Source organism: Pseudophryne corroboree, chromosome 11 (assembly GCF_028390025.1).
Source record: "Pseudophryne corroboree isolate aPseCor3 chromosome 11, aPseCor3.hap2, whole genome shotgun sequence".
In the NCBI taxonomy this organism is placed as follows: domain Eukaryota; kingdom Metazoa; phylum Chordata; class Amphibia; order Anura; family Myobatrachidae; genus Pseudophryne; species Pseudophryne corroboree.
The window spans coordinates 178813285-178833778 of NC_086454.1; the positions used below are offsets into that span (position 1 = coordinate 178813285).

General features: G+C 42.4%; 7 non-coding genes across 7 annotated transcripts; all 7 read right to left on the reverse strand.

Moving 5' to 3' along the window:
* Positions 1-5991: 5991 nt before the first annotated feature.
* Positions 5992-6073, reverse strand: TRNAS-UGA (transfer RNA serine (anticodon UGA)). The gene has a single exon. It is a non-coding gene; the product is annotated as a tRNA-Ser (tRNA).
* Positions 6074-7153: 1080 nt separating this feature from the next.
* TRNAS-UGA (transfer RNA serine (anticodon UGA)) lies at positions 7154-7235 on the reverse strand. The gene has a single exon. It is a non-coding gene; the product is annotated as a tRNA-Ser (tRNA).
* A 1080-nt stretch (positions 7236-8315) lies between these two features.
* TRNAS-UGA (transfer RNA serine (anticodon UGA)) lies at positions 8316-8397 on the reverse strand. Its single transcript has one exon. It is a non-coding gene; the product is annotated as a tRNA-Ser (tRNA).
* Positions 8398-9477: 1080 nt separating this feature from the next.
* TRNAS-UGA (transfer RNA serine (anticodon UGA)) lies at positions 9478-9559 on the reverse strand. Its single transcript has one exon. It is a non-coding gene; the product is annotated as a tRNA-Ser (tRNA).
* Positions 9560-10639: 1080 nt separating this feature from the next.
* TRNAS-UGA (transfer RNA serine (anticodon UGA)) lies at positions 10640-10721 on the reverse strand. Its single transcript has one exon. It is a non-coding gene; the product is annotated as a tRNA-Ser (tRNA).
* Positions 10722-11801: 1080 nt separating this feature from the next.
* TRNAS-UGA (transfer RNA serine (anticodon UGA)) lies at positions 11802-11883 on the reverse strand. Its single transcript has one exon. It is a non-coding gene; the product is annotated as a tRNA-Ser (tRNA).
* An 8443-nt stretch (positions 11884-20326) lies between these two features.
* TRNAS-UGA (transfer RNA serine (anticodon UGA)) lies at positions 20327-20408 on the reverse strand. The gene has a single exon. It is a non-coding gene; the product is annotated as a tRNA-Ser (tRNA).
* Positions 20409-20494: the final 86 nt, after the last annotated feature.

The window sequence follows — 20494 nt, forward strand, 5'->3', positions numbered from 1 at the left end:
CTGAAGCGCCTTCAAACTAGTGGGCTGCACCCAATCCAGGACTGCCTGTACCTTGGAACCCTCCATTTGGAAACCTTCTGGGGAGATAATATATCCTAGAAATGCGATTTGCTGAACTTCAAATTCGCACTTCTCCAGCTTCGCCCCAAGCCGGTGGTCTCTGAGTTTCTGGAGGACTAAGCGTACATGCTTCCGATGTTCCTCCAGGGAATGGGAGAAGATTAGGATGTCATCTAAGTATACAACTAAGAATCTATCCAAATATTCCCTGAGAACATCATTCATGAAATCCTGGAAGACTTCCGGGGCATTACAGAGCCCAAAAGGCATCACCAAATATTCATAATGCCCTGAGTGGGTATTAAAGGCAGTCTTCCATTCATCCCCCTCTCTTATTCGGATTAGATTGTACGCACCGCGTAGGTCAATCTTAGAAAAAATGGTGGCAGTACGAAGCTGGTCAAACAAGACCGAAATGAGAGGCAGTGGGTATGATTTTTTAATCGTGATACGGTTCAATTCCCTGAAGTCGATGCAGGGTCGCAACGAACCGTCCTTTTTACCCACGAAGAAGAACCCCGACCCAACTGGAGACTGTGAAGGTCTGATAAATCCCTTAGCCAAGTTCTCCTGAATGTACTCTGCCATAGCCTGAGTCTCAGGACGTGACAGGGAGTACAACCTGCTCTTGGGAAGCTTAGCATTTGGCAACAAATCAATGGCACAGTCATAGGGGCGATGGGGAGGTAGTACCTCTGCAACTTTTTTGGAGAACACGTCCGCAAAATCTGCATAACACCCTGGCAATCCTGGCAAACTTAGCTGCGAGAGCCTGACTGGAAGGCTCAAGCAACTCATGAAACAATCAGTACCCCAACTAAGAATCTCCCCAGAGACCCAGTCAAATTGAGGATTGTGGGCCCTTAACCAGGGTAACCCCAACACCAATGGGGCAAAAGTACAGACAGTCATATAAAAGGACAATTTTTCAGAGTGTGTGGCACCAATAAACAAAGAAATCTGGCTAGTGCAAGAGGTAATTTTACCTTGGGATAATGGTTCCCCGTTTAACCCACAAATCTCAATTTCCGATGCCAAGGGTACTAAGGGAACAGAGTGTTTCAGGGCGAATTGGCGGTCCATAAAAACCCCGTCGGCCCCACTGTCCACAAAGGCCTCAGTCTTGACAGTTTGACCGAGGATCTTCAAGGTCACCGGAATGATAAAAGTCTTCTTGGGAAATTCTGACTTCTGGCCTGACAGGATATTTCCCATCACCCTCAGGCCCTGAAGTTTTCCGGCTTTTCTGGGCATGATACTACCACATGACCTTTATTCCCACAGTACAAACACAACCCCTGCTGTCTCCTCCGCGTCTTCTCACGCGAGGAGAGGCGGGTAGCCCCAATCTGCATAGGCTCCTCGGAAAATTCCTCAGAGTCTGAGGTTCCCTTGGGAAGGAAGGAAATCTCAGTCTCCCTTTCAAGCCTACGCTCTCTCAGCCGTCTATCCACCCGGATGGATAACTGCATGAGCTGATCCAAGCTATCAGGCAAGGGATATTGTACCAGTTGGTCCTTTATCTGGTTAGAAAGACCTCTTCGGTACTGGTGTCTCAGGGCTGGGTCATTCCACTGGGTGTCATGGGCCAACCTCCGAAACTCCGTACAGTAAACCTCAACTGGCCTTCGCCCTTGCTTAAGGATCGAAATCTGAGCCTCGGCTGAGGCCGTCTTGTCAGGGTCATCATACAACATGCCCAGTGCCGTAAAAAAAGCATCAACACTTTTAAGCGACGGACAGTCAGGCTGCAACCCATATGCCCAGACCTGTGGGTCTCCTTGAAGCAAGGAAATCACTATGCCCACCCGCTGAATCTCCGACCCAGAAGACTGAGGCCTAAGCCGGAAGTATAGCTTGCAGCGCTCCTTGAAACAAAAGAACTGCAAGCGATCTCCAGAAAAACGATCCGGGAGATTTACTTTCGGCTCCTTAACCCCTGCAGGTGCTGCTGCTGCGGGAGCTCCGCCAGCAGCCTGGGAGGTGTGCATTTTAATGGACAAATCATTAAATTGTCGAGTCAGGACCTGCACCTGATCGACCACCTGTTGCAACGTATTTTGAGGGGTATGCTCCATATTCCCACAAAATTTCAACAGGAGTATTTGGCTGCTGAATATGTTATGCACACCAGTGCCTGCAGGAAAGTACTGGTGTCAGAACTGTTATGCACTCCAGTGCCTGCAGGAATGTACTGGTGTTTGAACTGTTATGCAAAACAAATGGACTCACAGACAGACTGGGGAATATGACATAACGTACACAGAAGGTGATAGGGTAACAAAATACACACAAGGTGAACAGAGAAGCCCAGAGGCTAAGGAACTGGGTATCTCCCTTGTATTAGAACTGCTCAGATGGGAAAAGCAAGATGTTGTGTTTTAATACGTAGAGAACCCGAAATGCTGTTGCTAAGGGCAACAGCAAAACCCTAAAGGGTTACCAACGGGTGTGGCAGTAAACTCCTTGGTCAGAGATGGAATGATAGACACAAGGAGAGTCTCCACAATCCTAATTCTCACTTGCAGTGCACAGGTTCAGCTTACTGCCACTAAACTGACCCCTGACACCTAGCACAGTGAGACAGGATTAGACAGGCAAGTCTTAGAATACAGCCGCAAACTTGCTAAGTTCACAGAGTAGTAACAGAACCCCAGCAAGCTAAACGACTGACTCCAGTCTTACTGCTAGGTCTGGATTGGCAGAGTGTAATACCAAATCCCCAGGCCTATTTGCAGTAAGCAACAAACAAATACAAAGCTACACAGTACTGGTTAACTTTCAGGAACTGACTAACCAACAAAGATTCAGCAGCATCTGCTTACCCTGAGAAGAGGCCTTATAAAGCAGGTGCTGTCCACGCCCCACTCAGACCTCACAGACTGTGAGCACAAAAACCAGCACTGGATCCCCTGCCGTGCACAGAGCCTATAACCAGAGCCGGCCCTAACCAATATGATGCCCTAGGCAAGATTTTGTCTGGTGCCCCCTAGCACCACCGCTGGTTCCGCCTCTGACCTTGTACCTCTTTCCCAGCACCATCACCCCTCACCCATAGCAGTCATTATTTTGGTGTTTGTACCCCCTATATTTTAAATAGGAACAGTTTGCACATTTGGCGCACAGCCCAAAAAGTGGTGTGTTTTTGCTAGCAAGGGGCATGGCCACACAATAGTAACCCCAATTCCAATTACGCCACACAGTACTGCAACTTTATTCACATTTCATCATGCGATAGTGTCCATAATTCATATTACATCCCACAGTAGTATTACTTTACCTTATAAACGTTACTCCTCACAGTAGTGCTCCTCATTCACATTACATCACACTGAATTGCTCCTTATTCCCATTACACCACACCCTATTGCTCTTTATACATATTAGATGACACAGTAGTGCCCTTTCTAAGCGCAACGCCACATAGTAGAGCACCTTATACACATAATGCCACACATTAGTAATGCATTTATACACATAATTCCACACAGTAATGCCCCTTACACATTTTTAATGTCCTTATAAACATAATGCGCCTTACACAATATGACAACCTTTATTAATGCCCTTTTACACATAATGTCCCTTACATATATGTCGCACATTATTAATGCCCTTATACACATAATGGCACACATAGTGCCCCCTACACATTTGCTGCACATTATTAGTGCCCATATACACATAATGACACACATACAGTAGTACCCTGTTACACATATGCCGCACATTATTAATGCCCTTATACACTTAATGGCACACATAGTGCCCCTTACACATATGTTGCACATCATTAATGCATTTTTACATGACACACATAATGCTCCTTACACATATTCCGAACACTACTGCACAACCAACCCTCACATGCACACAGCACTTACACTGCCACTAACACTGTGACCTCTGCCTCTGCTTGGATACAGATGTGTCCTCATAAATCTTGCCTCAATGCTAACGTCGGTCACCTTTTTTTTAATGAAAATGCATCTTATTTGCATTGCTATGTGGCTAGGATGAACAAGCAGATTCTGCTGATTAAAATGATATGCAGCATGCCTATATATTGTGTGAGACTGTGGCTGTATCTGCATATGAAATGCTACACACAGAATATAGGCATGCCGCATATCATTTTAATCAGCAGAAGCTGTTGATGCCCCTAGGCATATCAAATGCCCTAGGCAATTGCCTAGTTTGCCTATGCCTATGGCCGGCTCTGCCTATAACCACTGCACAGCAAAAGACCCGAACCGGAGTATCAGCTGCGCTCAGGTTACTCCGCTAGCACTTGTCTCCCGGTTGCCATGACGACGTGGCAGCACAGGGCAGGAGACCCTAACAGCATGCACAAGTTGCCACTGAGAAACATTTATACAAGGTCACAAGCATGTACATAGAATGCAGGAAGACACTGTCTGAGATTATATGGTTTAAAAAGAAGTCCATTGTAAAACAGGATATATATGTAGGTGAGCTAAGCTGAGATTGAGAACTCAATTCTTAAACATAACATGCTTTGATTCTCTTCATCTTGAATGCATTTCGTTTTTAAACCAGCTTGAAAAGCAAATGGATTTCGAGTCCATCACCTTAACCACTTGGCCACAACTACCTTAATGTTGTTTCACTGACAAGCTGTGTGCAAAATCAATGTTTTCCTTTTTTGGTAGCTTTAACAGTAAGTTAAACTGTGGTAAATGTAAAAGCTACTTTAGTTTCATGGAAAATAAAGTAATCAAGGACAAATGAGCTTAGCTTTCTACATGCATAAAAAGCAGTACGTAACTGGCAGGATTTGAACCTGCACGGGGAAACCCCAATGGATTTCAAGTCCATCGCCACAACTACCTGACATCAATTGGATGGTGCTACTTGGAAATCAAAACATTTTTCCTGTTGGCAGAAATATCTGATACATTTTATTTTAATTTGCTTCAATATTAATATGTAAACTTTGTGAAATATAATAGCTAGTATAGTTTAATGTCAAATATAGGTGTCAAGGACTTTTGATCTTGTACTAAATTAATTAGAAATCAAAGCCTTTAACATCACACCATGCCAACACTAGTGCTCATGAACTGTATTGTACATTTTACGGACATTTTATCAAATAATAATCATTTAAAATATATTAGGTTTTTCATTGGTCTATTCCACAGGTTCTCAAACTCGGTTCTCAGAACCCCACACAGTGCATGTTTTGCAGGTCTCCTCGCAGAACCACAAGTAAATAATTAGCTCCACAAGTGGACTTTTTAAAATGTGTCAGTGAGTAATTAATACACCTATGCACCTGCTGGGTTACCTGCAAAACATACACTGTGTGGGGTCCTGAGGACTGAGTTGGAGAACTTATGGTCTATTCCTTAATAAAGTTTGGAATTATAACAACTGACACTGCACAATTAATAGTTTGTTGATTACCAGACATTATTTCTTACCTTTTATTACATCTCTACAGCTGTAAGTCCAGATAGAAAGAATCTGCATGCATAAGTTGCCACTGGGAAACATTTATACAAGGTCACAAGCATGTACACAGAATGCAGGAAGACACTGTCTGAGATTATATGGTTTAAAAAGAAGTCCATTGTAAAACAGGATATATATGTAGGTGTGCTAAGCTGAGATTGAGAACTCAATTCTTAAACATAACATGCTTTGATTCTCTTCATCTTGAATGCATTTTGTTTTTAAACCAGCTTGAAAAGCAAATGGATTTTGAGTCCATCACCTTAACCACTCGGCCACAACTACCTTAATGTTGTTTCATTGACAAGCTGTGTGCAAAATCAATGTTTTCCTTTTTTGGTAGCTTTTACAGTAAGTTAAACTTTGGGAAATGTAAAAGCTACTTTAGTTTCATGGAAAATAAAGTTATCAAGGACAAATGAGCTTAGCTTTCTACATGCATAAAAAGCAGTACATAGCTGGCAGGATTTGAACCTGCGCGGGGAAACCCCAATGGATTTCAAGTCCATCGCCTTAACCACTCAGCCACAACTACCTGACCTCAATTGGATGGTGCTACTTGGAAATCAAAACATTTTCCCTGTTGGCAGAAATATCTGATACATTTTATTTTAATTTGCTTCAATATTAATATGTAAACTTTGTGAAATATAATAGCTAGTATAGTTTAATGTCAAATATAGGTGTCAAGGACTTTTGATCTTGTACTAAATTAATTAGAAATCAGAGCCTTTAACATCACACCATGCCAACACTGGTGCTCATGAACTGTATTGTACATTTTGCGGACATTTTATCAAATAATAATCATTTAAAATATATTAGGTTTTTCATTGGTCTATTCCACAGGTTCTCAAACTCGGTTCTCAGAACCCCACACAGTGCATGTTTTGCAGGTCTCCTCGCAGAACCACAAGTAAATAATTAGCTCCACAAGTGGACTTTTTAAAATGTGTCAGTGAGTAATTAATACACATATGCACCTGCTGGGTTACCTGCAAAACATACACTGTGTGGTGTCCTGAGGACTGAGTTTGAGAATTTATGGTCTATTCCTTAATAAAGTTTGGAATTACAACAACTGACACTGCACAATTAATAGTTTGTTGATAACCAGACATTATTTCTTACCTTTCATTACATCTCTACAGCTGTAAATCCAGATAGAAAGAATCTGCATGCATAAGTTGCCACTGGGAAACATTTATACAAGGTCACAAGCATGTACACAGAATGCAGGAAGACACTGTCTGAGATTATATGGTTTAAAAAGAAGTCCATTGTAAAACAGGATATATATGTAGGTGTGCTAAACTGAGATTGAGAACTCAATTCTTAAACATAACATGCTTTGATTCTCTTCATCTTGAATGCATTTTGTTTTTAAACCAGCTTGAAAAGCAAATGGATTTTGAGTCCATCACCTTAACCACTCGGCCACAACTACCTTAATGTTGTTTCATTGACAAGCTGTGTGCAAAATCAATGTTTTCCTTTTTTGGTAGCTTTTACAGTAAGTTAAACTTTGGGAAATGTAAAAGCTACTTTAGTTTCATGGAAAATAAAGTTATCAAGGACAAATGAGCTTAGCTTTCTACATGCATAAAAAGCAGTACATAGCTGGCAGGATTTGAACCTGCGCGGGGAAACCCCAATGGATTTCAAGTCCATCGCCTTAACCACTCAGCCACAACTACCTGACTTCGATTGGATGGTGCTACTTGGAAATCAAAACATTTTTCCTGTTGGCAGAAATATCTGATACATTTTATTTTAATTTGCTTCAATATTAATATGTAAACTTTGTGAAATATAATAGCTAGTATAGTTTAATGTCAAATATAGGTGTCAAGGACTTTTGATCTTGTACTAAATTAATTAGAAATCAGAGCCTTTAACATCACACCATGCCAACACTAGTGCTCATGAACTGTATTGTACATTTTACGGACATTTTATCAAATAATAATCATTTAAAATATATTAGGTTTTTCATTGGTCTATTCCACAGGTTCTCAAACTCGGTTCTCAGAACCCCACACAGTGCATGTTTTGCAGGTCTCCTCGCAGAACCACAAGTTAATAATTAGCTCCACAAGTGGACTTTTTAAAATGTGTCAGTGAGTAATTAATACACATATGCACCTGCTGGGTTACCTGCAAAACATACACTGTGTGGGGTCCTGAGGACTGAGTTTGAGAATTTATGGTCTATTCCTTAATAAAGTTTGGAATTACAACAACTGACACTGCACAATTAATAGTTTGTTGATAACCAGACATTATTTCTTACCTTTCATTACATCTCTACAGCTGTAAATCCAGATAGAAAGAATCTGCATGCATAAGTTGCCACTGGGAAACATTTATACAAGGTCACAAGCATGTACATAGAATGCAGGAAGACACTGTCTGAGATTATATGGTTTAAAAAGAAGTCCATTGTAAAACAGGATATATATGTAGGTGAGCTAAGCTGAGATTGAGAACTCAATTCTTAAACATAACATGCTTTGATTCTCTTCATCTTGAATGCATTTTGTTTTTAAACCAGCTTGAAAAGCAAATGGATTTTGAGTCCATCACGTTAACCACTCGGCCACAACTACCTTAATGTTGTTTCATTGACAAGCTGTGTGCAAAATCAATGTTTTCCTTTTTTGGTAGCTTTTACAGTAAGTTAAACTTTGGGAAATGTAAAAGCTACTTTAGTTTCATGGAAAATAAAGTTATCAAGGACAAATGAGCTTAGCTTTCTACATGCATAAAAAGCAGTACGTAGCTGGCAGGATTTGAACCTGCGCGGGGAAACCCCAATGGATTTCAAGTCCATCGCCTTAACCACTCAGCCACAACTACCTGACCTCAATTGGATGGTGCTACTTGGAAATCAAAACATTTTTCCTGTTGGCAGAAATATCTGATACATTTTATTTTAATTTGCTTCAATATTAATATGTAAACTTTGTGAAATATAATAGCTAGTATAGTTTAATGTCAAATATAGGTGTCAAGGACTTTTGATCTTGTACTAAATTAATTAGAAATCAGAGCCTTTAACATCACACCATGCCAACACTAGTGCTCATGAACTGTATTGTACATTTTACGGACATTTTATCAAATAATAATCATTTAAAATATATTAGGTTTTTCATTGGTCTATTCCACAGGTTCTCAAACTCGGTTCTCAGAACCCCACACAGTGCATGTTTTGCAGGTCTCCTCGCAGAACCACAAGTAAATAATTAGCTCCACAAGTGGACTTTTTAAAATGTGTCAGTGAGTAATTAATACACATATGCACCTGCTGGGTTACCTGCAAAACATACACTGTGTGGGGTCCTGAGGACTGAGTTTGAGAATTTATGGTCTATTCCTTAATAAAGTTTGGAATTACAACAACTGACACTGCACAATTAATAGTTTGTTGATAACCAGACATTATTTCTTACCTTTCATTACATCTCTACAGCTGTAAATCCAGATAGAAAGAATCTGCATGCATAAGTTGCCACTGGGAAACATTTATACAAGGTCACAAGCATGTACATAGAATGCAGGAAGACACTGTCTGAGATTATATGGTTTAAAAAGAAGTCCATTGTAAAACAGGATATATATGTAGGTGAGCTAAGCTGAGATTGAGAACTCAATTCTTAAACATAACATGCTTTGATTCTCTTCATCTTGAATGCATTTTGTTTTTAAACCAGCTTGAAAAGCAAATGGATTTTGAGTCCATCACCTTAACCACTCGGCCACAACTACCTTAATGTTGTTTCATTGACAAGCTGTGTGCAAAATCAATGTTTTCCTTTTTTGGTAGCTTTTACAGTAAGTTAAACTTTGGGAAATGTAAAAGCTACTTTAGTTTCATGGAAAATAAAGTTATCAAGGACAAATGAGCTTAGCTTTCTACATGCATAAAAAGCAGTACGTAGCTGGCAGGATTTGAACCTGCGCGGGGAAACCCCAATGGATTTCAAGTCCATCGCCTTAACCACTCGGCCACAACTACCTGACCTCAATTGGATGGTGCTACTTGGAAATCAAAACATTTTTCCTCTTGGCAGAAATATCTGATACATTTTATTTTAATTTGCTTCAATATTAATATGTAAACTTTGTGAAATATAATAGCTAGTATAGTTTAATGTCAAATATAGGTGTCAAGGACTTTTGATCTTGTACTAAATTAATTAGAAATCAGAGCCTTTAACATCACACCATGCCAACACTAGTGCTCATGAACTGTATTGTACATTTTACGGACATTTTATCAAATAATAATCATTTAAAATATATTAGGTTTTTCATTGGTCTATTCCACAGGTTCTCAAACTCGGTTCTCAGAACCCCACACAGTGCATGTTTTGCAGGTCTCCTCGCAGAACCACAAGTAAATAATTAGCTCCACAAGTGGACTTTTTAAAATGTGTCAGTGAGTAATTAATACACATATGCACCTGCTGGGTTACCTGCAAAACATACACTGTGTGGGGTCCTGAGGACTGAGTTTGAGAATTTATGGTCTATTCCTTAATAAAGTTTGGAATTACAACAACTGACACTGCACAATTAATAGTTTGTTGATAACCAGACATTATTTCTTACCTTTCATTACATCTCTACAGCTGTAAATCCAGATAGAAAGAATCTGCATGCATAAGTTGCCACTGGGAAACATTTATACAAGGTCACAAGCATGTACATAGAATGCAGGAAGACACTGTCTGAGATTATATGGTTTAAAAAGAAGTCCATTGTAAAACAGGATATATATGTAGGTGAGCTAAGCTGAGATTGAGAACTCAATTCTTAATCATAACGTGCTTTGATTCTCTTCATCTTGAATGCATTTCGTTTTTAAACCAGCTTGAAAAGCAAATGGATTTCGAGTCCATCACCTTAACCACTTGGCCACAACTACCTTAATGTTGTTTCACTGACAAGCTGCGTGCAAAATCAATGTTTTCCTTTTTTGGTAGCTTTTACAGTAAGTTAAATTTTGGGAAATGTAAAAGCTACTTTAGTTTCATGGAAAATAAAGTTATCAAGGACAAATGAGCTTAGCTTTCTACATGCATAAAAAGCAGTACGTAGCTGGCAGGATTTGAACCTGCGCGGGGAAACACCAATGGATTTCAAGTCCATCACCTTAACCACTCGGCCACAACTACCTAACCTCAATTGGATGGTGCTACTTGGAAATCAAAACATTTTTCCTGGTGGCAGAAATATCTGACACATTTTATTTTAATTTGCTTCAATATAAATATGTAAACTCTGTGAAATATAATAGCTAGTATAGTTTAATGTCAAATATAGGTGTCAAGGACTTTTGATCTTGTACTAAATTAATTAGAAATCAGAGCCTTTAACATCACACCATGCCAACACTAGTGCTCATGAACTGTATTGTACATTTTACGGACATTTTATCAAATAATAATCATTTAAAAAATATTAGGTTTTTCATTGGTCTATTCCACAGGTTCTCAAACTTGGTTCTCAGAACCCCACACAGTGCATGTTTTGCAGGTCTCCTCGCAGAACCACAAGTAAATAATTAGCTCCACAAGTGGACTTTTTAAAATGTGTCAGTGAGTAATTAATACACATATGCACCTGCTGGGTTACCTGCAAAACATACACTGTGTGGGGTCCAGAGGACTGAGTTGGAGAACTTATGGTCTATTCCTTAATAAAGTTTGGAATTAGAACAACTGACACTGCACAATTAATAGTTTGTTAATTACCAGACATTTTTTCTTACCTTTCATTACATCTCTACAGCTGTAAATCCAGATAGAAAGAATCTGTATGCACAGGTTGCCACTGGGAAACATTTATACAAGGTCACAAGCATGTACATAGAATGCAGGAAGACACTGTCTGAGATTATATGGTTTAAAAAGAAGTCCATTGTAAAACAGGATATATATGTAGGTGAGCTAAGCTGAGATTGAGAACTCAATTCTTAAACATAACATGCTTTGATTCTCTTCATCTTGAATGCATTTTGTTTTTAAACCAGCTTGGAAAGCAAATGGATTTTGAGTCCATCACCTTAACCACTCGGCCACAACTACCTTAATGTTGTTTCATTGACAAGCTGTGTGCAAAATCAATGTTTTCCTTTTTTGGTAGCTTTTACAGTAAGTTAAACTTTGGGAAATGTAAAAGCTACTTTAGTTTCATGGAAAATAAAGTTATCAAGGACAAATGAGCTTAGCTTTCTACATGCATAAAAAGCAGTACGTAGCTGGCAGGATCTGAATCTGCATGGGGAAACCCCAATGGATTTCAAGTCCATCGCCTTAACCACTCGGCCACAACTACCTGAACTCAATTGGATGGTGCTACTTGGAAATCAAAACATTTTTCCTGTTGGCAGAAATATCTGATACATTTTATTTTAATTTGCTTCAATATTAATATGTAAACTTTGTGAAATATAATAGCTAGTATAGTTTAATATCAAATATAGGTGTCAAGGACTTTTGATCTTGTACTAAATTAATTAGAAATCAGAGCCTTTAACATCACACCATGCCAACACTAGTGCTCATGAACTGTATTGTACATTTTACGGACATTTTATCAAATAATAATAATTTAAAATATATTAGGTTTTTCATTGGTCTATTCCACAGGTTCTCAAACTCGGTTCTCAGAACCCCACACAGTGCATGTTTTGCAGGTCTCCTCGCAGAACCACAAGTAAATAATTAGCTCCACAAGTGGACTTTTTAAAATGTGTCAGTGAGTAATTAATACACATATGCACCTGCTGGGTTACCTGCAAAACATACACTGTGTGGGGTCCAGAGGACTGAGTTGGAGAACTTATGGTCTATTCCTTAATAAAGTTTGGAATTAGAACAACTGACACTGCACAATTAATAGTTTGTTGATTACCAGACATTATTTCTTACCTTTCATTACATCTCTACAGCTGTAAAACCAGATAGAAAGAATCTGCATGTGTTATGCACACCAGTGCCTGCAGGAAAGTACTGGTGTCAGAACTGTTATGCACTCCAGTGCCTGCAGGAATGTACTGGTGTTTGAACTGTTATGCAAAACAAATGGACTCACAGACAGACTGGGGAATATGACATAACGTACACAGAAGGTGATAGGGTAACAAAATACACACAAGGTGAACAGAGAAGCCCAGAGGCTAAGGAACTGGGTATCCCCCTTGTATTAGAACTGCTCAGATGGGAAAAGCAAGATGTTGTGTTTTAATACGTAGAGAACCCGAAATGCTGTTGCTAAGGGCAACAGCAAAGCCCTAAAGGGTTACCAACGGGTGTGGCAGTAAACTCCTTGGTCAGAGATGGAATGATAGACACAAGGAGAGTCTCCACAATCCTAATTCTCACTTGCAGTGCACAGGTTCAGCTTACTGTCACTAAACTGACCCCTGACACCTAGCACAGTGAGACAGGATTAGACAGGCAAGTCTTAGAATACAGCCGCAAACTTGCTAAGTTCACAGAGTAGTAACAGAACCCCAGCAAGCTAAACGACTGACTCCAGTCTTACTGCTAGGTCTGGATTGGCAGAGTGTAATACCAAATCCCCAGGCCTATTTGCAGTAAGCAACAAACAAATACAAAGCTACACAGTACTGGTTAACTTTCAGGAACTGACTAACCAACAAAGATTCAGCAGCATCTGCTTACCCTGAGAAGAGGCCTTATAAAGCAGGTGCTGTCCACGCCCCACTCAGACCTCACAGACTGTGAGCACAAAAACCAGCACTGGATCCCCTGCCGTGCACAGAGCCTATAACCACTGCACAGCAAAAGACCCGAACCGGAGTATCAGCTGCGCTCAGGTTACTCCGCTAGCACTTTTCTCCCGGTTGCCATGACGACGTGGCAGCACAGGGCAGGAGACCCTAACAGTACCCCCCCTCTGACGAGGGGTCAAAGAACCCCTACCACCGGGTTTATCGGGGAACTGCGAGAAGAAAGAGCGTATCAGTATGGGGGCATGAAGATCACAACTGCGCACCCACGACCGCTCCTCCGGGCCATACCCCTTCCAGTGCACCAAAAATGACAGCCGACCCCGAACCACCTTGGAGTCAAGAATCCTTTCAACAACAAACTCCCTCTGGCCACGTATCAGAAGAGGGGAAGGTCTTCCACTGGAAGAAGGATTACTAATCGCCCGTTTTAAAAGGGAACAATGAAATGTTTTATTGATACCCAAAGAACGGGGCAGATCTAACTGAAATGCCACCGGATTGATAACCCTGGTGATCTTATAAGGGCCGATGAACCGGGGGCCTAACTTATGAGATGGCTGTCTCAACTTCAAATTCTTGGTAGACAACCAGACGAAGTTTCCTAATTTGAAGCTGCAGGGTCTTTTCCGCTTATCAAAAACCCTTTTGGTCACTAATGACACAGACACAAGGGCTTTCTTCACTTTCCGCCAAATACCTCTAAGGACCGAAACCACAGAGGAACCACCAGGCGTGGAGTCCAGGGGGTCAAAAGAATTGGCCTTAGGATGATGCCCATACACACAAAGGAAGGGAGAGATCCCTGTAGCAGAGTGAGCCGCGTTGTTATAGGCAAACTCCGCCATGGACAGATGAGCAACCCAGTCAGTCTGACACTTGGAGACATAACACCTGAGGAACTGCTCCAAGGACTGGTTCACCCTTTCAGTCTGCCCATTAGACTGCGGATGGTAGCCTGACGACAAGCTGACAGAAATCTGGAGATCGGAACAAAATGCCCTCCAGAATTTGGCCACAAACTGGGATCCGCGGTCAGAGACCACATCAAGTGGCAACCCGTGGAGACGCACAACATGCAGCATAAATAATTCAGACAGGCGTCTGGCCGATGGCAGCCCAACCAGTGGAACGAAGTGCGCCATCTTCGAAAACCTGTCAACGACAACCCAGATGGCTGTCATCCCCAAGGATTTGGGCAAGTCCACCACAAAATCCATTGAAATGTGGGTCCATGGCTTAGATGGGATAGAGAGTGGATGTAATGGGCCAACAGGAACCCCTCTAGGAGTCTTATTTCGGGCACAGATGTCACATGCCCGAACCCACTGATCCACATCCTTAGCCACCGAGGGCCACCACACTGCCCTAGATAGCAACTCCCGAGTTCTGGCAATACCCGGGTGACCTGCCGACTTCTTGGCATGGAATTCCAGGAACACTCGCTGTCTTAACCTAGGAGGCACAAACAAAAGACCTACCGGAAGGTCTGGAGGAGCCTGCTCCTGTGCTCTAAGGACTAATGATAAGAGGTCCTGGGTAATGCCCACTTTAATACATGATGGGGAAACAATGGGCAACGGCTCCTCGGTGGTCTCCTGGATTGGAGCAAAACTCCGCGAGAGCGCATCAGCCTTGATGTTTTTTGACCCAGGGCGATATGTTATCAAAAAATTAAAGCGAGCAAAAAACAAAGCCCATCGTGCCTGCCTGGCATTGAGACGCTTTGCTGACTCTAAATATGCCAGATTCTTATGGTCAGTGAGAATTGAGACCACAAACTTAGCCCCCTCAAGCCAGTGTCTCCACTCCTCGAGTGCATCCTTAATAGCCAACAATTCCCGGTTACCCACGTCATAATTCATCTCGGCAGGCGAAAATTTACGGGAAAAGTAAGCACAGGGATGAAGGCGATTATCAGACACTCCCATCTGAGGAAGCACTGCCCCAATACCCATCTCAGAGGCATCCACCTCCACCACAAAAGGACGCTCTGGATCTGGGTGTCGCAGCACCTTGGCCGAAACAAATGCCCTTTTGAGACGGGCAAAAGCCGCTTTAGCCTCACAAGACCAGTGAGCAACATCCGCCCCTTTCTTAGTGAGTGCCACCAAGGGCGCCACTATAGACGAAAATCCAGCGATAAATCGTCTATAAAAATTCGCAAAGCCCAGGAAACGCTGAAGCGCCTTCAAACTAGTGGGCTGCACCCAATCCAGGACTGCCTGTACCTTGGAACCCTCCATTTGGAAACCTTCTGGGGAGATAATATATCCTAGAAATGCGATTTGCTGAACTTCAAATTCGCACTTCTCCAGCTTCGCCCCAAGCCGGTGGTCTCTGAGTTTCTGGAGGACTAAGCGTACATGCTTCCGATGTTCCTCCAGGGAATGGGAGAAGATTAGGATGTCATCTAAGTATACAACTAAGAATCTATCCAAATATTCCCTGAGCACATCATTCATGAAATCCTGGAAGACTTCCGGGGCATTACAGAGCCCAAAAGGCATCACCAAATATTCATAATGCCCTGAGTGGGTATTAAAGGCAGTCTTCCATTCATCCCCCTCTCTTATTCGGATTAGATTGTACGCACCGCGTAGGTCAATCTTAGAAAAAATGGTGGCAGTACGAAGCTGGTCAAACAAGACCGAAATGAGAGGCAGTGGGTATGATTTTTTAATCGTGATACGGTTCAATTCCCTGAAGTCGATGCAGGGTCGCAACGAACCGTCCTTTTTACCCACGAAGAAGAACCCCGACCCAACTGGAGACTGTGAAGGTCTGATAAATCCCTTAGCCAAGTTCTCCTGAATGTACTCTGCCATAGCCTGAGTCTCAGGACGTGACAGGGAGTACAACCTGCTCTTGGGAAGCTTAGCATTTGGCAACAAATCAATGGCACAGTCATAGGGGCGATGGGGAGGTAGTACCTCTGCAACTTTTTTGGAGAACACGTCCGCAAAATCTGCATAACACCCTGGCAATCCTGGCAAACTTAGCTGCGAGAGCCTGACTGGAAGGCTCAAGCAACTCATGAAACAATCAGTACCCCAACTAAGAATCTCCCCAGAGACCCAGTCAAATTGAGGATTGTGGGCCCTTAACCAGGGTAACCCCAACACCAATGGGGCAAAAGTACAGACAGTCATATAAAAGGACAATTTTTCAGAGTGTGTGGCACCAATAAACAAAGAAATCTGGCTAGTGCAAGAGGTAATTTTACCTTGGGATAATGGTTCCCCGTTTAACCCACAAATCTCAATTTCCGATGCCAAGGGTACTAAGGGAACAGAGTGTTTCAGGGCGAATTGGCGGTCCATAAAAACCCCGTCGGCCCCACTGTCCACAAAGGCCTCAGTCTTGACAGTTTGACCGAGGATCTTCAAGGTCACCGGAATGATAAAAGTCTTCTTGGGAAATTCTGACTTCTGGCCTGACAGGATATTTCCCATCACCCTCAGGCCCTGAAGTTTTCCGGCTTTTCTGGGCATGATACTACCACATGACCTTTATTCCCACAGTACAAACACAACCCCTGCTGTCTCCTCCGCGTCTTCTCACGCGAGGAGAGGCGGGTAGCCCCAATCTGCATAGGCTCCTCGGAAAATTCCTCAGAGTCTGAGGTTCCCTTGGGAAGGAAGGAAATCTCAGTCTCCCTTTCAAGCCTACGCTCTCTCAGCCGTCTATCCACCCGGATGGATAACTGCATGAGCTGATCCAAGCTATCAGGCAAGGGATATTGTACCAGTTGGTCCTTTATCTGGTTAGAAAGACCTCTTCGGTACTGGTGTCTCAGGGCTGGGTCATTCCACTGGGTATCATGGGCCAACCTCCGAAACTCCGTACAGTAAACCTCAACTGGCCTTCGCCCTTGCTTAAGGATCGAAATCTGAGCCTCGGCTGAGGCCGTCTTGTCAGGGTCATCATACAACATGCCCAGTGCCGTAAAAAAAGCATCAACACTTTTAAGCGACGGACAGTCAGGCTGCAACCCATATGCCCAGACCTGTGGGTCTCCTTGAAGCAAGGAAATCACTATGCCCACCCGCTGAATCTCCGACCCAGAAGACTGAGGCCTAAGCCGGAAGTATAGCTTGCAGCGCTCCTTGAAACAAAAGAACTGCAAGCGATCTCCAGAAAAACGATCCGGGAGATTTACTTTCGGCTCCTTAACCCCTGCAGGTGCTGCTGCTGCGGGAGCTCCGCCAGCAGCCTGGGAGGTGTGCATTTTAATGGACAAATCATTAAATTGTCGAGTCAGGACCTGCACCTGATCGACCACCTGTTGCAACGTATTTTGAGGGGTATGCTCCATATTCCCACAAAATTTCAACAGGAGTATTTGGCTGCTGAATATGTTATGCACACCAGTGCCTGCAGGAAAGTACTGGTGTCAGAACTGTTATGCACTCCAGTGCCTGCAGGAATGTACTGGTGTTTGAACTGTTATGCAAAACAAATGGACTCACAGACAGACTGGGGAATATGACATAACGTACACAGAAGGTGATAGGGTAACAAAATACACACAAGGTGAACAGAGAAGCCCAGAGGCTAAGGAACTGGGTATCTCCCTTGTATTAGAACTGCTCAGATGGGAAAAGCAAGATGTTGTGTTTTAATACGTAGAGAACCCGAAATGCTGTTGCTAAGGGCAACAGCAAAACCCTAAAGGGTTACCAACGGGTGTGGCAGTAAACTCCTTGGTCAGAGATGGAATGATAGACACAAGGAGAGTCTCCACAATCCTAATTCTCACTTGCAGTGCACAGGTTCAGCTTACTGCCACTAAACTGACCCCTGACACCTAGCACAGTGAGACAGGATTAGACAGGCAAGTCTTAGAATACAGCCGCAAACTTGCTAAGTTCACAGAGTAGTAACAGAACCCCAGCAAGCTAAACGACTGACTCCAGTCTTACTGCTAGGTCTGGATTGGCAGAGTGTAATACCAAATCCCCAGGCCTATTTGCAGTAAGCAACAAACAAATACAAAGCTACACAGTACTGGTTAACTTTCAGGAACTGACTAACCAACAAAGATTCAGCAGCATCTGCTTACCCTGAGAAGAGGCCTTATAAAGCAGGTGCTGTCCACGCCCCACTCAGACCTCACAGACTGTGAGCACAAAAACCAGCACTGGATCCCCTGCCGTGCACAGAGCCTATAACCAGAGCCGGCCCTAACCAATATGATGCCCTAGGCAAGATTTTGTCTGGTGCCCCCTAGCACCACCGCTGGTTCCGCCTCTGACCTTGTACCTCTTTCCCAGCACCATCACCCCTCACCCATAGCAGTCATTATTTTGGTGTTTGTACCCCCTATATTTTAAATAGGAACAGTTTGCACATTTGGCGCACAGCCCAAAAAGTGGTGTGTTTTTGCTAGCAAGGGGCATGGCCACACAATAGTAACCCCAATTCCAATTACGCCACACAGTACTGCAACTTTATTCACATTTCATCATGCGATAGTGTCCATAATTCATATTACATCCCACAGTAGTATTACTTTACCTTATAAACGTTACTCCTCACAGTAGTGCTCCTCATTCACATTACATCACACTGAATTGCTCCTTATTCCCATTACACCACACCCTATTGCTCTTTATACATATTAGATGACACAGTAGTGCCCTTTCTAAGCGCAACGCCACATAGTAGAGCACCTTATACACATAATGCCACACATTAGTAATGCATTTATACACATAATTCCACACAGTAATGCCCCTTACACATTTTTAATGTCCTTATAAACATAATGCGCCTTACACAATATGACAACCTTTATTAATGCCCATTTACACATAATGTCCCTTACATATATGTCGCACATTATTAATGCCCTTATACACATAATGGCACACATAGTGCCCCCTACACATTTGCTGCACATTATTAGTGCCCATATACACATAATGACACACATACAGTAGTACCCTGTTACACATATGCCGCACATTATTAATGCCCTTATACACTTAATGGCACACATAGTGCCCCTTACACATATGTTGCACATCATTAATGCATTTTTACATGACACACATAATGCTCCTTACACATATTCCGAACACTACTGCACAACCAACCCTCACATGCACACAGCACTTACACTGCCACTAACACTGTGACCTCTGCCTCTGCTTGGATACAGATGTGTCCTCATAAATCTTGCCTCAATGCTAACGTCGGTCACCTTTTTTTTAATGAAAATGCATCTTATTTGCATTGCTATGTGGCTAGGATGAACAAGCAGATTCTGCTGATTAAAATGATATGCAGCATGCCTATATATTGTGTGAGACTGTGGCTGTATCTGCATATGAAATGCTACACACAGAATATAGGCATGCCGCATATCATTTTAATCAGCAGAAGCTGTTGATGCCCCTAGGCATATCAAATGCCCTAGGCAATTGCCTAGTTTGCCTATGCCTATGGCCGGCTCTGCCTATAACCACTGCACAGCAAAAGACCCGAACCGGAGTATCAGCTGCGCTCAGGTTACTCCGCTAGCACTTGTCTCCCGGTTGCCATGACGACGTGGCAGCACAGGGCAGGAGACCCTAACAGCATGCACAAGTTGCCACTGAGAAACATTTATACAAGGTCACAAGCATGTACATAGAATGCAGGAAGACACTGTCTGAGATTATATGGTTTAAAAAGAAGTCCATTGTAAAACAGGATATATATGTAGGTGAGCTAAGCTGAGATTGAGAACTCAATTCTTAAACATAACATGCTTTGATTCTCTTCATCTTGAATGCATTTCGTTTTTAAACCAGCTTGAAAAGCAAATGGATTTCGAGTCCATCACCTTAACCACTTGGCCACAACTACCTTAATGTTGTTTCACTGACAAGCTGTGTGCAAAATCAATGTTTTACTTTTTTGGTAGCTTTAACAGTAAGTTAAACTGTGGTAAATGTAAAAGCTACTTTAGTTTCATGGAAAATAAAGTAATCAAGGACAAATGAGCTTAGCTTTCTACATGCATAAAAAGCAGTACGTAGCTGGCAGGATTTGAACCTGCACGGGGAAACCCCAATGGATTTCAAGTCCATCGCCTTAACCACTCATCCACAACAACCTGACATCAATTGGATGGTGCTACTTGGAAATCAAAACATTTTTCCTGTTGGCAGAAATATCTGATACATTTTATTTTAATTTGCT